The following is a 16,566-nucleotide window of genomic DNA, read 5'->3' as shown; positions in this document are numbered from 1 at the left end:
TATTATCATTTGTTTACCCTTTTGACAAATTTTTAACTTGTTCTAGTTTCTAATATTTTCTTTCTTTTGGATTGAGGTTATTGTTAGATTTTTGCTGTTGTTCTTTTTTTAATTAATAAATATTTTTATTGGGGCTCATACAACTCTTATCACAATCCATACCTACATCAATTGAGCAAAGCAACCTTATACATTTGTTGCCCTCGTCATTCTTTTTTTTTTTTTTTTACATTTTATTAGGGACTCACACAACTCTTATCACCATCCATACATATACATACATCAATTGTATAAAGCACATCCATACATTCCCCGCCCCAATCATTCTCAAAGCATTCGCTCTCCACTTAAGCCCTTTCCATCAGGTCCTCTTTTCTTTTTCCCCTCCCTCCCCGCTCCCCCCTCCCAATGTGCCCTTGGTAATTTATACATTGTTATTTTGTCATATCTTGCCCTATCCAGAGTCTCCCTTCCCCCCCCCTTCTCTGCCGTCCCTCTCCCAGGGAGGAGGTCACATGTGGATCCCTGTAATCAGTTCCCCCTTTCCAACCCACTCACCCTCTACTCTCCCAGCATCGCCCCTCACACCCTTGGTCCTGTAGGTATCATCCACCCTGGATTCCCTGTGCCTCCAGCCCTCATATGTACCAGTGTACAACCTCTGCCCTACCCAGCCCTGCAAGGTAGAATTCGGATCATGGTAGTTGGGGGGAGGAAGCATCCAGGACCGGGGGGAAAGTTGTGTTCTTCACCGGTGCTACCTCGTACCCTCATTGATTTTCTTTATATGAAATGCAGGATTGGTAATCCAGAGTCAGTAACTAGATTAATACTTTCTTACGGTTATGGTAGGGGTTTGGTGGGGGTGATAGGAGCTAATAATAAAGGGTACAAGGATGAAGAAAATGTTCAAAGAATTTGTGGTGACGATTGCACAACTCTTTTTAATATATTTAAACCATTGCATTATGGTACATGAATTGTAAGCCAATAAAACTGATTAAAAATATAAAAAATAAGTTCAACTCTTTAACTCAAATGATGTCACTATGTGCCCAGAAATGGGTGCTTCCCCCCACCTCATTTTAATTAATATTTTATTCAGCAGACATGGTTTAAAGAATTCTAACCTTGGGAGAGTGGGGGAAGGAGGGAAAGTGGGAGGAGTAGAAAATGTTTTGAAAGTGATGATGGCAACATATGTGCAAATATGCTTGATAAAACTGATGGATGGAATGTTGTGGGAACTGTAAGAACCCTCAATAAAATGATTCTTTTAAAAGGAAAAAAACAAAAACCATTCTTGATTCAGAAGTGAACCTAATGTGATTCTCCCTAATCAATAGTCAATGAAGGATTTTAATTCATGAACACAATTAACATGATTCCTATGACCCTATTTTTAAAAAAAATTCTAAACCTCAGGATTTTTCTAGGTCAACTCTCCAGAACCCAACAGAACTGTTCCAAAGGTGTCCAAAGCTGTGCATGTTGGCGGAAAGAGACTGTGTCACACCTCTGTCCTGTGGAAACTGAGCACCTGGGTGCTCAGCCACTGGACGGCCAGAGCTGCTCTTATCCTCTTTACGGAACATCAGCTGCTCTTTCTGTGTCCGTCCCTCACAAGGCCTTCCACTGTTCCATTCTCAGTCCTCAAAGCTCTTCTTCTCTCGTCCCATTTTCAGATTCTACACTTTTCTTTCAAAAATGTTTTAATGCCTCAAAATTCAATAAAATAGGAGCACCTAACCCACTCAGTTAAAGGGTATTAGAAACACAAGAATCTGATTCACACCAAGTACTACTCACTAAAAGCTATAGATGATGGAACTGCTGCAGAAAGTCAATTAGATGGAAAAATATGACTGACTCACCTTCAAATCTGTGTCCTTATATTTATAAAGATTATCTAATATAAAAAACAAAAGCAAACAAACAAAAAAAGATTATGTAATGTAACAGTTGTATATTTTCCCTTTTCAAGACAAATATTTGTTAAACTGAGAGCAATACTGAACACAGAAAAACATGATATAATAAATCCATATAAAAGCATAGAAAGTGTTGGGTAGCTAGATTCAGGGACACGGGGTGCTGTCCCTCCGTGCTTGCACAGACCCATCCCCTAGGGGAGGTTAGAAGGAAATCAGGACACCATTAGATGCCTATGAAGACCCCCAAACTGAGCATTCTCAAATGCAGGCCCCCAGCCAAGTGGGAAGTACACATGGGACAAGCCAAGCCCAGGCCCATGACCTCACCCAAGTGGGCTTAACCCAGTCAATGGGTCAACCAACACCATCAACCACACCTCCCCAGCCAGGGGCTTCAAATACCTGAATGTGGGATAAGGCCTCTTCTAGCCTACTCCTGGACAGGCAGGGTGGAGGGTGAAGGCTCACTTGGGGCCGCTGCCTGGGCGGGACCCCTCAGGGCCTACTGGGGTGGGGGGCCCACAGCCTCTCTCATGCTGCAATCTCTCTGCCCCAGTCCCGCACCTGTGGGTGAGTTGTGAAATGTGTCCTGTCCTTCATAAAAACCCACTTGGAATACAAAACGGGCTTCAGCATGAATTCTTTCCTCTTGGGAAGCCACAAACCGAGGTATTATTACCCACTCCAGAAACCTTACAGAAGCATTTGAATAAACTATCTGGCTGTTTTTATCCTTCTAGATAGAAAATATAGGTAGGTAGAAAATTAAAGTTCAGTAAGGGAAAACACGTAACGGCTTGAGATGAGAGAGCACAACCTCGCCGCCATCTGTAGAGAAACAAGCGGAGTTAACCGAGGAGCGGGTTGAGGAGAGCCGGAGCCTTGTGAGTGAAACAGGACAAAGACCAAGACAGTGTCCAGATGAAGGAGGAAGACCCTGTCAGCACGAGGCCATAAAGAGAGGAGCCGCATGTACAACACCTTCACAGAAGAATCATTCACAATAGTGAAAAGATGGAAACACAATCTGGTGTCAGTTTGAGGATTCAGCCTGTCAATCAGGTCATAGCCAAGGAGGCCTCTGTGTGGGCAGGCCTTCCCCTGAGGATTCTGGGAACTCCTGTCTTCTTTCTTGGAGGTGAGAGACACTCTCCTGGCTTACTACCTCCCAGACATCACTGTGGAGAAGACAAATGGAGAGAGGGTCATGGAGCCAAATCTCTGGAGGCGGAAGTGGAGACCCCTGCCAGCGCTGAGATGCTTATAATGCCACTGGATCCATAAGACTTCCCACCCACTGGCTTGTGAACTTCCTGCATTCAGTGTCATTGCATGTGTTTCCTGAGTCTGAAGAGGACTTTATATATTGGTATTGAATATATGGGCTAATATCAGACTTATGGAGTTGATCTGGACTCGGCTGGGATGTTTTCTCAATATTCAACTGGCTCTTCTATATAAAGTTCTTATATACAAAAAAAAAAAAAAAAACAAGTAACGGGTTATACTCCATCGTCTATCAATAGTCTCCTAACAACACTGGTATCCCAAAACTGAGCTGACAGCATCTATATAGCTCTCTAAATAGCAATTATTAAATATTATTTTGGCTTTGGAATTGGATAGAAGGTAGACTTCATTGGAAATTATGCAGCTGTGTGATGTTAGGCAAGTCATTTGCACTAGGCTTCAGTTTTCTCAATATAAAATGAATGGGTTGAAGTAGTTGACCTCTAAGCATCTAATTAAATCTACAACTAAGTATCAAGACTTCACTAATGATATTTATCAATAACACTTAGGTTTTAAAAAGAGCATATATTTTAAAAAACTAAAACAGCATACACAGAGATATGATACAAAATTTGAATTTTTAAAAGAAAATTGGATTTGGGGCTTTGGATTACAGAGTAAAAATTGAAAATAAATACATTTAACAAATATGGATATACATTTTTCTCAATACAAAAAAAACTTTTAAAATCTGTTGTAATATTTGCTTTGTACATGAACATAAAGCACCATTTCTATTACTAAAATGATCACTCTCTGAAAGCTTACAAATTATAATAATTTCTTGTTACTACTTATTTTCTCAAGTATAGCTCCCTATGTAATTATACATGGTGTGAATATGGTAATTTACTCAATTCTCTATATAATAATACAAGCCTCATATTTAGCATCATGCCAGTATTCAAATTACTTCCGCATACATACTACAAATATTTGAGAGAAAAATCTATGAACCAAAAAAAACAGGTACTTCTACCACTTCATATCTACTAGGGCAGGCATTATAAGAAAAACTAATTTTAACAAGAGTTTGTAGGGATATAAAGACACTGGAACTCATGTTGGTACAAACCAAATGGTACAACTACTATGGAAAATTGTTCAGTGGTTCCTCACATATTATTACATGATGTGGGAAACTGAAGACCTGGAAGGAAGTGTGCACAGTTTGTGGTCTGCTTCCAGCAATCTAGACCACAGGATTTGGCACGTCAGCCCTAGTGTGAGGCACACCTCCACAGTTCCAAGACAATGGATGGCATCCAAATGAACGGATGTCCAGGAAGGATTTTTCTCCACATCCACCCTCCATAAAATAACAATATAGGCCATCTCCTACAGATGTCTGGTTCCTCTCCTATGCAGTTAAAGGATGCTTATCTATAACAGCAGTCACGTCCCTTTGTCTCTTATTCTTAAAGAGCTCTTCACACTGTTTGTCTCTCACAGGCCTGATACTGCCTATGAAGTGTTCCCCTAGAGAGCTCAGGATAGTCAAGATTAACGCAGTGCCCTTTTCATTGTGCATGTATCAATAAGGGGCTTCAGGCCTGATGACTATAAAACCCTACTGTTGAATAAACACCTCTTCTCTGGATAATGGAGACGGGTCCCCTGTACTCTACTTTCTACCTTCTCTTTCTTCCATAATTGCACCATCGCTCCTCAGGACCTGGTTTGACTGTGGGGCTGGACTCCACAATATGATCTACCAATTTCACACTTAGCTATATATTCAAGACGTAATATAGAGACCCAAATGTGTATACTCCAATGTTCACTGCAGTATAATTGACAATAACCAATAGTTATAAATTACCTATGGATCAATAAAATGTGATATATCTGTTCGATGAAATATTAAGCCATAAAGAAAAAACAATCCTGATATGTTAGGACAGAGGAAGGAACATAGAAAACATTATGCTAAAAAGAAAACATGCTGAGTGAAATGATTCAGATACACAAGGACATACCGTATATACTCGTGTATAAGCTGAGTTTTTCAGTACAACAAAAAATGTGTAACATCTTCCTGGGACCCCCTGAGATAACAGGACATGCCCTTATCTCGCTGGTGATTGCCTTTTCTCTGCTGTTCATTCAGAGCCCCAATGACACTGCAGGGCTTTAAATGTTTGTTTATTTACATCTAACCAATAAGAGTCGTCCTATGACGTCTCCAATTCACAGAAGCACCTGTAGTGATTCACTTACACCAGCAGCTGAACTGGTAAGGATGTGTCTGTGGCTGCGCTCCATCTCTCCCCTCTGGTCTCTGTGTTAATTCACATCCTGCATCCCCTGCCTGCACGGACTTAGAAATGGATACTCTTGAGCCAAAACAAAAGTGCCGGTCACATGAAGCTGGTTTCAAAATGAAGGTTGTGTCAAGAGCAGAAGAGAGCAATAACAGTATTGCAAGTAGGGAATTCTGTGTTGACGAAAAGCAAGTGAGGGAGTGTTGGAAAATGAAGGCTGACTTGGAACAGATTCCAAAAGCTACAAAAGCTCATCGTGGTTTAATGTCTTTTTATGGGGCTCTAGAGAGTGAATTGCATAAATGGGTTATGGAGTGTCATCAAAATGGTTACTGTGTAACACGCATGGGAATCCACATACGTGCTCTACAAGTGGCTAAGGATGAAAAATATAAAGCACCAGGCATTGAAAAAATTGCGTCAGCAGGATGGGGTACCTGCTTCATGAATAGGTTTGGCTTACTATGTTTGAGACAAAGAACAAAGATTTACCAGAAATTGCCACAAGACCTTGAAGAAAAAATAATGTCATTCCTGTCATTTATTATAAAACAAAGGATTTATAATTATGACCTGGCAGATATTGGGAATATGGATGAAACTGCCATGACTTTTGATCTTCCAAGCAACAGAACTGTGGCAAGTTTAGGAGAAAAAAATTTTTTTCTCAAAACCACAGGAAATGAAAAAAAACCAAACCACTTTACAGTTGTTCTATCATTTTGGGCTAATGGAACTAAGCTGCGTCCTGTCATTATTTTTTAAAGACCTTGCCTAAAAAGATCAATTTCCCAATAATTACTGTGTGTGCACATGTTAAAGGCTGGATGGATGAAGACGGAACAAAAAAATAGCTGGAAGAAATTTGGAACCGACAACCAGGAGCAGCCTTAAAGAAAAAGCCATCATTACTTGCTTGGAATATGTCCAGAGCCCACCTATCAGATGACATAAAAAATTTGGCAAAATCTAGTAAAGTTACTTTATCCGTTATTCCAGGTGGGCTTACATCTGTACTGCAGCCTCTGGATGTATCTTTGAATAAGCCTTTTAAAGACCAAGTGCAAAGGATGTGGCATGAATGGATGTCATCTGGTCAAGCCCGACTAACAAAAGGAGGAAATCTCATAAAGCCTGACATAGAGTTAATAGCAGAGTGTTTCAAGATGCATGGGAAGACATTCCAGAACACATGGTGTGACGTGCCTTCCAGAAATGTAGTATTAGTAATGCTATGGATGGCAGTGAAGACTGCGCTTTGTATGAAAATGACAGCAGTGATGGTGATGACGGCGATCTCAGTGAGGACAGCGTCTATGATGACTTCACACCAGCCGAAGCTCTGCATTGGGATATGGATGATGATGAGGAATCCAGTTTTGAAGGATTTTAACTCTTTACATTTTAGCTTGGTTGCTGATTGAGCTCAGGGAATAGTACTCTTATCATTGCTGATACCTTATTGTTTTTGTTGAGCCTATTTTCCACTTACTGTGCTGGTTTACTAATGTTAAATGACTTGTCCTTTTATTTATGTTTTTTATTTAAAATAAATATTTAAATACATTACCCCACTGATGTCTCAATTTTTAGTAATTTTATTTTCATTTGCTTTGATTATTGAAACTCACCAATAGCTTCTGCATTTCCCACCCTAAGTTTATACTCGAGTCAATCAGTTTTTCTGGTTTCCCAGGTAATAATTAGGTACCTCAGCTTATACTCGGGTCAGCTTATATTTGAGTATATATGGTATGTACATGCAGGATACCACATACATAAAAGATTCAGAACAGGTAAATGTATAAAGACAAAAAATTATTAATAATTGCCAGAAACTGAGGGGAGAAGGGAATGGGAATTTTTGTTAAGGGGTGCTGAATTTTTGGAGGGGGTGATTTAAAACTTTTGGAATTGGATCATGATAGTAGCAGCACATGGTAAATGTAATTGATGTCTATAAATTACCTACTTAAAAATGGCAAACTTTTTGTTATACATTTTCCACCCCAAAAAAACATAAAAATTAAAGAGATAATCTTACTCGTGAATTGATATCCTCTAAACCCCATAACAGTCATTCTGGTGTCCTAGCCAATCCACTTCAAAGCGTATTTAAGAGCATGGGTTTTAATCCCAAGGGGAAAACAACGGGACCAATCTTGCGAGGGGGTGTGGGGTGGACCCTAACAAACCCAGATACAAGAAAACAAGAGATCTAAAATCGAAGGCAAGGAGGGTGTAGAATGCCTGATGGGATTTGATCAAATGCAAAGAGGAATTATTGAGAGCCAAATGAAAGTAGAACATGATAATGGAACAAGAGGAAAGTAAAAGGAAATAGAGGAAAGATCTAGGAGGCAAAAGACATTTATAGAGGTATAAATATAGGCATGTATATATGTAATTATATTAATATATAACCATAGGGATATAGGTCTTATACACATATTTATATGTTAAGTATTAAGGTAGTAGATGGACATTGGCCCTCTACCCAAGTCCTTCCTCAACGCAAGAACACTTTGTTCTAATAACCTCGCATTCTGTGATGCTCACATTCCCAAGAGGATCACTGAAGTCATAATGGGTCATAAGCAAATGTGGTGAAGAAAGCTGATGGTGTCTGGTTATTAAAAGATATAGCATCTGGGATCTTAAAGGCTTGAAGTTAAACAGGCAGCCACCAAAACAAACAAATATATCAATGCAAATGGTGGGGGTCAGAGTGGAGACCCAAAGCCCATCTGTAGACAATTGGACATTCCCTCAGAGAAGGGTCACAAAGGAAGAAGGAGACAGCCAGGGTGCAGCATAGCACCGACGGAACACACAACATTCCTCTCATTCTTTAATGCTTCCTTCCCCTTCCCCCCAATATCATGACCCCAGTTCTACCTAACAAATCTGGCTAGACCGGAGCATGTACACCGGTACAGATAAGAGCGCTAGACAAAAGGAATCCAGTACAGAAAAACCCCTCACCCCTCAGGTACAGTAATGGGAATAGCGATACCATGAGGGTAGGGGGAAGGTGACAGAAGAAGTGGAGAAAAGGAGAATTGACTATAATGATCAATGTATACCTGCCCCCAGGGGGGTGAACAAAAACGTGGGCGAAGGGAGACAGTGGACAGTGTAAGACATGAAAATAATAATTTATCATTTATCAGGGGTCCACAAGGGTAGGAGGATGGGAGAGGGAGAGAAAAAAGAGGCACTGATACCAAGGGCTCAAGCAGAAAGAAAATGTACTGAAAATGATGGCAACCTATGTACAAATGAGTTTGATACAATAGATGTATGGATTGTTATAAGAGCTGCAAGAGCCCCCAACAAATGATTTATTAATAAAAAAGGAAAAATAAAACCGACAATAAAAATTGTTTTTAAGAATAAAGGTTTAAAAAAATAAAAAGAGAATAAAGGTTTTAAGAGTAACAAAAATTTCCTACTCCATCAAACAAGAAGTCATCTGATTGAGACAACTAATCCACAAGGATAAAGAACACCAGTATGATCCAAGGATTATAAATAATAAACCCCAAATCTGAAGGAGGGAACCACATCAGAGCTTAAGTTCTGAACATTAGATTTATAGAAAGCTATGGATGAGAGTGGAAGGCCAAAATTCATTTGTAGGGTCCCCACATGGATTAAAACTCTGGTGAACCCCCCTGACCATAGTCCAGGGATATGAACGGCCTTGCTATCAGACAGCGAGCTCTGTAAAGTTCATTATGGCAGATGTAGCTGGTTAAAATGTATTTGGTCTCCCTTTGGCCCATTTTAAAGTTGTTTCAGTTTTAATTATTTTCTGTGTTCTTTTCGATACAGGGGTTTTTTTGGTCACTGTCTTTTGTTTCATTGTTTTGTGTTTTGTATGACTTTCTGTATATGAAATTCAGTATCGGCACATCTACAGAGACAGTACCTGGGTTAATAATTAAATAGAGACATGGCAATGGAGCCCTGCTGGTGTAGTGGTTATGCGTTGGGCTCCATCCACGTTGTCAAAACCACCAGCAGTTCTGCAGGAGAAAGCCTGAGTTTTCTACTCGGTAAGCAGTTATAGTCTCTGACCCATAGGGATCACTGAGTCAGCATTGACTCATGGTGGGTTTTTTTCCTTGAGGGGCATGGCAGCGGGAGGTTGGGAATCTAAGAAAGAGTATGAAAAAAATGTTCTGAAATTACTTGTGGTGATGATTGCATAAATCTTCATAATATGATTGCATGATTACATTAATTAATTAAAGCATTCCATTTGCCTCTCTCTCCACCCCACCAAAAAAAGTTTCCATTACCAATCTCTAATCTGTCATTTACCAGCTTTATAATCTTTGGTAAATTCCTTAACTTGTTATGCCTCACTTTTATCTTTAAATTTTAATATGGGCTATATGAACCTCTGAAATGATTGCCCTGAGATAATCTTTAAACCTTAAAGCAGAAATATCCCTTATTTTCTTAAAACCAAAGAACATAAAAAAACACACCAAAGAATAATAACTATTTTACAAAATGCATTTCATACAATTTTTAATATCATGCAATCCCTGCCCAATACTTCCATAAGCTAGCTACATGAATAATTTTTTCTCATGTTGATGGCTTCCAGATACTTGTTTTTCCCCTTGCCCTGTCCAATGGATTTAATGTTAAGTGCTTTGTCTTGGTGCCTACTGACACGGTTTGATTCCCATGAACAGATCCTCACCAGCCCAACCCTCCAGTTTCTAAAGATGCTGCTCTCTTGGCAAGATTTCTTTTCTATTCTAAAAACCACTTTCTTCAATGCAGATTGGATTCGATAGGCTAATGAGGCTGGCTGGCCACTGCATTGCAGCTGGCCATTTGAATCTCCCACCTGGTGAAGATGTCATGGAGTAGGTGGGTGCAGAGAGCTAGCTTTACCCCTGCACACACTAGACACGGATTTGACTGGTCACCCAAGGCCAGCAGGACTGAAGCAGTGCATTCCTATAACTGCACGGTCCTGCCACCTAGCTTCTTGTGCAGTCAGCACCTCAGGACAGACTGACAGCATGCTACAAAAATCAGCCCCTGCCTGCCATAAAACTAGCCTTCCACACAGGCTATGGCAGTCCCACCCACCGGGCAGCCCTCCACTTGACAGGCGCCACAAGGAACCAGATCAGCTACAAAGACACCACCAAAACTTCCCAGAACAAATAGTTTCAATTGTTCATTTGTTGAATACCAAGGTATTACCATACTTGATCCATGAATTCTGAACTGGACCATGGCTTATACATTTATTATGCACATATGATAAAAAGTAACCTGTTACAACTATTAAACAAGCCCAAAATTGACAATTGCAAATATCACTAGATATTTGAGTGGTATTCACACCATGACACATTTTTTAACATAAAAATTTTATTTAATCATTTTATTAGGGGCTTAATACAAATCATCACAATCCATACATACATCAATTGTGTAAAGCATATTTGTACACTCCTTGCCCTCATCATTCTCAAAACATTTGCTCTCTATTTAAGCCCCTGGCATCAGTTCCTCATTTTCCCCCCTCCTTCCCCTTCCTTCCTCCTCCCTCCCCCATGAACCCTTGATAATTTATAAATTATTATTTTGTCTTATCTGGCACTGTACAACATCTCCCTTTACCCACTTTTCTGTTGTCAGTCAACAGGGAGGAGGTTATATATAGATCCCTGTAATCGGTTCCCGCTTTCTACCTGACCCTCCCAGTATCGCCACTCTCACCACTGGTCCTGAAGGGATCTCTAGATGGCCGCTTGTTTACCTTCAAGCCTTTAAGACCCCAGACGCTTATCTTTTGATAGCCAGGCACCATCAACTTTCTTCACCACATTTGCTTATGCGCTCGCTTTTTTAAACATATATGTTTAACATAATTTCATCTTTTTTAACATAATTCCATCATTTCTGTGTGTGCATGTTACTTACTGGGTACTCTATTTGTGGGGAAATATGGGAGTAAAGAATGTGTGCTTTGATTTGAGCAGTGTGCTCTCTTAAGATCTAATTATACGAGATAAACCTGACAACAACTCTACAAGATTGGCTAGCAAACTTAGAGGGTAGTGCAGGTATATTAATCAGGAAGGAAAGTTTTGAAAAGAAAAGTGAGAATATTTGCACAACTGAAAGAATGTAATCACTGTCACTGAATTGTACATGCAGAAATTGTTGAATTAGGATATATTTTCAACCCCCCAGAATTAAAGAAACTGTTAAAAAACTGAGTATTCAGGAGGGTGGAGTGGAAAGGGGGAACCGATTACAAGGATCTACATATAACCTCCTCCCTGGGGGATGGACAAACAGAAAAGTGGGTGAAGGGAGATGTCAGACAGTGCAAGATATAACAAAATAATAATTTATAAATGATCAAGGGTTCATGAGGGAGGGGGGAGTGGGGAGGGAGGGGGAAAATGAGGAGTTGATGCCAGGGGCTTAAGTGGAGAGCAAATGTTTTGAGAATGATGAGGGCAATGAATGTACAAATGTGTTTTACACAATTGATGTATGTATGGATTGTGATGAGTTGTATGAGCTCCCAATAAAACAATATAAAAAAATTATTAAAGAAGACAAAAAACCCTGAGTATTAGTACCAGCCAAAACATTGTGAAAATAAGATTATGACTGAAGATTAATAATCACTCAATGAATGTTAGTTATTATTATTATTCTTGTAGCCTTAATGCTCAGTGATAATTATTTTAAGAGTATGAAAAGTCTGATATTAACTGAGCAGGAAATTTTTCCCCTCAAATTTATATTAATTCATTTATATTTTTGAGAAACTTAATACGCTCTACACAAAGCTGTTTAGAATTTGCATATTTGTATTTTTAAAAAGTATTCCCTTTTAGTCCTATCAACTGTGTAAGTTCTTCAAAACTTTGTTTCATACATCTGTGTTCATTTAGTGTGCTTATTATTGCACTGTAATTATTTGTCTCTCTTGGGCTCCTCTCCTAGGCTCTGAGTAATCCAAGGCCAAGATCAAGATGACTTGTATTTGCATCTGAAGGCTTAGTCCTCAAGACACAGAAAGCTGTGCTGTTTGTGGCCAGTTTGAGTAAGCCCCACAGGCCTAGGTCTATGTTTGGTGAATGTATTTTAAAAGTATTTATTCTCCATCCACACCGTGAGTGGTTGAGACATTGGTGATGAGTTCATGCAGAAATCTTTTGGACCCAACCATAACGCAAAGCTGTCTTGTCTCCAAAAAGCATTTCTACTTTAAAGTTTAGCTACTGACACAAATAAAAAGGTGTTGATCTTATACACCAAATAAATGGACTCAATGACTGAGCACATCAAGGCTTGCTCAAGAATTTATAAGACACTGTCCTAATTAATAACTTGTGGACATCAACATGGAATCATCCAATTACATAATCAAGAGATTATTCCTTGCCAATGTAGATCTACAGGAAATTGTGAGAAAATTATCAGAAAACTAATCTGCACATTGAAATGTATAAACTATTTTAATCCTGAATTGAAGCCATTATTTTCACAGGAAATAATCAATAACAAGGAAAGTGGTTCAAATATGTCTGCAAAAAACAGCCATAGAAACTCAGAGACTCAGTGTGCCCTTTAAGTGATTTTAACTCTTGGAAATCTTTTATGTTCACATCGACAGATATTAAAATTTTGTCTGGTCTCATAAAACAAAACTTCATCCACGTCTTAAAAGGTAAATAACCTGGATAGGCATACCCTGGTGCATTGCAATATATTCCAAGTAACTTCAACTACCCCTCGATTGAGCGTTCAGCCTGCTGCCGCCACAGAAACACTTTTCTTAGTTTTTAAGTTATATTTGTGAACGGTTTCATTCTATTACCTAAACTGGCTTTACACTGCACATATAATTTCATAAATATACCGTAAAGGAATTCTTCACTTGAATGAATCTGGAAAGAAATGTGATCTCGGCACACACCCCCTTTTTCCACCTCCAAGTGTTTCTTTTCTCAAGAATTTCTTTCTCACGCCCCACCCCACGCTTTCTTGTAGAGCAGCGTTCATTCATTACACTACTCATACTCCCTGCCCGAAGAATTTCCCAACTAATGCTACCCGTTCGCCAAGCCCCTTCTGGCACATCTCAGGGTCCAGGGGGCATTTCTTCGGAGGTGGCGGGCAGCGAAGGTCCGGGATACCACCGTTCCCGCCGCGCCACGTAGGACCCAATGTGGGCGCGCGCTCTGCAGGGAGCTTCGGGCAGAGCCCGCGAACTGCGACAGCCCTGTCTCCCCGCGCGCCCACCTCACCCAATGGAAGAACGAAGCGCAAACCGGGCCCAACCTCTGTGGCCCCATTCGACGTACCCTTCTTCTCGGGTGCCCTAGTTCTTCCCACTTCTTCCCCGATGCAGCCCGGGTCGCTTGGTCCAGTTCCGAGTGCCCGCAACCTCCCCGCGTCCGACGCACTCCCCCCTCTACTTTCCAGCCTCGGCCCCTCGGACCTGCACGAACCCCGCTCCCTCCTCCGGGACCTCCCAGCAGCTCGAGCCCGACCCGCGTGCCCTGGCGCCCGGTCCCTGTCCCCACGGGACCCGTGTCCTCCCCCGTACGTCACACTCGGGTCCAGGCCTCCCCGCCCCCTGCCCAGGAGCTACCCCCTGCACCCCGTTACCTCCGGCCCCGCCCCCCTGAAGGTGTCGCACTCACCGCTCCTGCCGCCGCAGCCTCAACCGCCGCGGCTGCTATAGCTACAGGGAGCCAAGGCAACCAAGTCTCGCGATACTTTCACGGGCTCAACGAGACCCGCCCAGAAAGCCCCTAGCGAGAAACGCCACGAGTCGGGCTCGGAACGGCGCGAGGGGTTCTCGCGAGAGCCGTGTTTAAAATGGCGGCTGTGAAGCGCTGCTCGGGTGACCGGAGCAGGTTTGGAGGTGGAGCGAGGACGAGGACGGAGCCTCAGCTGGTCGGAGGGTCTAGAAACTGTTGCAGGTGGAATGGCCAGGGCTTGGAGGAAGTTAGGATGCCCCGCCACCCCCACGAGATAAGGACGCGGCCTTCTACTCGGGTGCCCGGACGCTCCACGTCCCGAATCTTTCTGGGGGTAACATCGCCTATCTCAGAAGTAAATTTTTCCCACCTTTGCTTTCTGGGTGCAGGGTTGCACATGAAAAGTGCAGGCCAGAACGTGGCTTTCCCGTCATCTCCTCCCTTTAAAAACGTTTTGTGAAATAATTTTAAACGTTTATTTTAAGCTTCATTTGCCACCAAGCCATAAGTTTTTGCTTCTTCACTTTCTACTGGGAGATCTTTTTCTTCTGGGCAACCTCCTCTTCTGCTTTAAGAACATTGTGTCCCTTTACAGTGAGCATCATCTCAGTGTGGCAGGGGAGCTCAGGGATGGATTGATCTGACCATGAGCTCTGGCAGCGCATCCTGGGGGCTTTGTTCACCCGGATGTTCTCAGTGACCAGAGAATCCACAGCTAAACTCTTAAATTCAGCATTACTCTCTGCATTTTTAAGCACGTGCAGCAAAAAATCACCCCTTTTGGGCCACTGACCCTGGGCACTGGTTGGCCTGGACACACCTACCAACTCCACCATTGTAACATGGGAAGGGGACACACTGCTTCAGCAAAGTGACACCTTTCAAATACGTGGTGGCCTTCCGGATATGCAGACCCTTGATGACCAGTTTCACGGCCGTTCTTGAAATTGACTCGAAGATTCAACCCTTTCATTTGCATGTTGTTTGTGGGGTTTTTGGGTCAAGAGAGTAGCAAACCATTTTGGCAGATGACCTCAAGTGCTATAAGAAGAGGTGATTTTTTTCCCCCTCATCTGTTCTCCCTGCCCTAGTTTGTAAAGAAACATTTATCCAGGAGTGTTCTACCCTTCATCAGTTTGCCAAACCAAAATAAAAAAAGACCCCAAGGAAAAAATAGCGTACTTAAGCATAGACTTTGTATGCTAAAGGAGACCACAGTGATGTGAGATTTGAGCCTTGCACTTGTTGCTTGACACACCGCATGGGCATATCCATGCTTCGTGACTGGACGTGAAGATCTTTCTCAGCTCTTAGACAACTGTCAATGCAGACTTACAATGAAGCACCGGGACAGAAGGTGATGTAGGGAGCCTTAGTCAACAAGGAAGAGTAACCCCTCCCATCCAAAAAACAAACCCATTGACACCAAGTCGATTTTGATTCATAGTGACCCTATAGAACAGACTTGTACTGGCCCACACTTGAGGTTTCTAAGGCTGTAAATATTTACTAAAGGAGATTGCCAAGTCTTCCTCCTCTAGATTGTTAGAAATATGCTGTGGTGTCCCTAAATGAAACATAATTAAATCCATTTCCCTCAGCAAGGCAAATTATAATTCTGCAGAATGATGCATAGTGGAATTCAGAGTTACCAGCAAACACACACTGGACAGGCAGTCCACGGCTTTTTATTCCTAACATGACTCACCGAGACACTGTGTCAGCTCTTCATTGGCTGAAGGGGTGACCTCACAATCTAACGTGTCCTAGTTGACAAATTGGGATTTGGGCTTTGGCAGGCTTTTTAGGGAACACTGGTTCAGCAGGTTTCCAATAAGTGATTTTGCCTCAGGGTTTTATAGGTCTGCGCAGACCAGGGAAGTAGTATATTTATTTGAAGAGAGGATGGCATTTTATGCTTTCCACAATCATGGCTGAATTTGCTGACCTTTTGTTTAGTAGCTCATTGCTTCAGCCATTGCACCGCCAAGCCTTCTGAGTAAACCCCAGAGGGGAACAAATAAGGGAATTTTTTTTTTTCTTGACAGCAGTGCTCATCTTAGGTTTATTTGTACAAATAGTACAGGAGGAAACCAGCTGCATGTAGATGACACCCCGGGGTCACACCAGTCCACCTCATCCTCAGATGGAGAACTCTACTTTGTGGGAGCCTGGGTACCTTTGGGAACTTGACTTGGGGTCTAAGTACCTTTGGGAGCTTGAGCTTGAGTCAAGGCCTTGCCTGGAATGTTGGCCTTACTTTGCACCTTGACTTTAGACTTTGTCCAGTTGAGTTCCAGACCCATG

At 41.7% G+C, this 16,566-nt stretch overlaps 1 protein-coding gene across 2 annotated transcripts in view; it reads right to left on the bottom strand.

The window, feature by feature from the left end:
- Window positions 1-14,264, bottom strand: part of USP54 (ubiquitin specific peptidase 54) — a 162,367-nt gene extending 148,103 nt beyond the window's left edge. For both annotated transcript variants that reach the window (XM_075534034.1, XM_075534036.1), the window contains exon 1: window positions 14,200-14,264. The gene's annotated coding sequence lies outside the window, so the exon portion shown is untranslated. The remainder of the gene's footprint in view (window positions 1-14,199) is intronic.
- Between the last annotated feature and the right edge of the window lie 2,302 nt (window positions 14,265-16,566).

The sequence above is a fragment of the Tenrec ecaudatus genome, chromosome 16 (assembly GCF_050624435.1).
Source record: "Tenrec ecaudatus isolate mTenEca1 chromosome 16, mTenEca1.hap1, whole genome shotgun sequence".
Lineage (NCBI taxonomy): Eukaryota > Metazoa > Chordata > Mammalia > Afrosoricida > Tenrecidae > Tenrec > Tenrec ecaudatus.
This window is presented reverse-complemented; position numbering and strand designations above follow the sequence as displayed.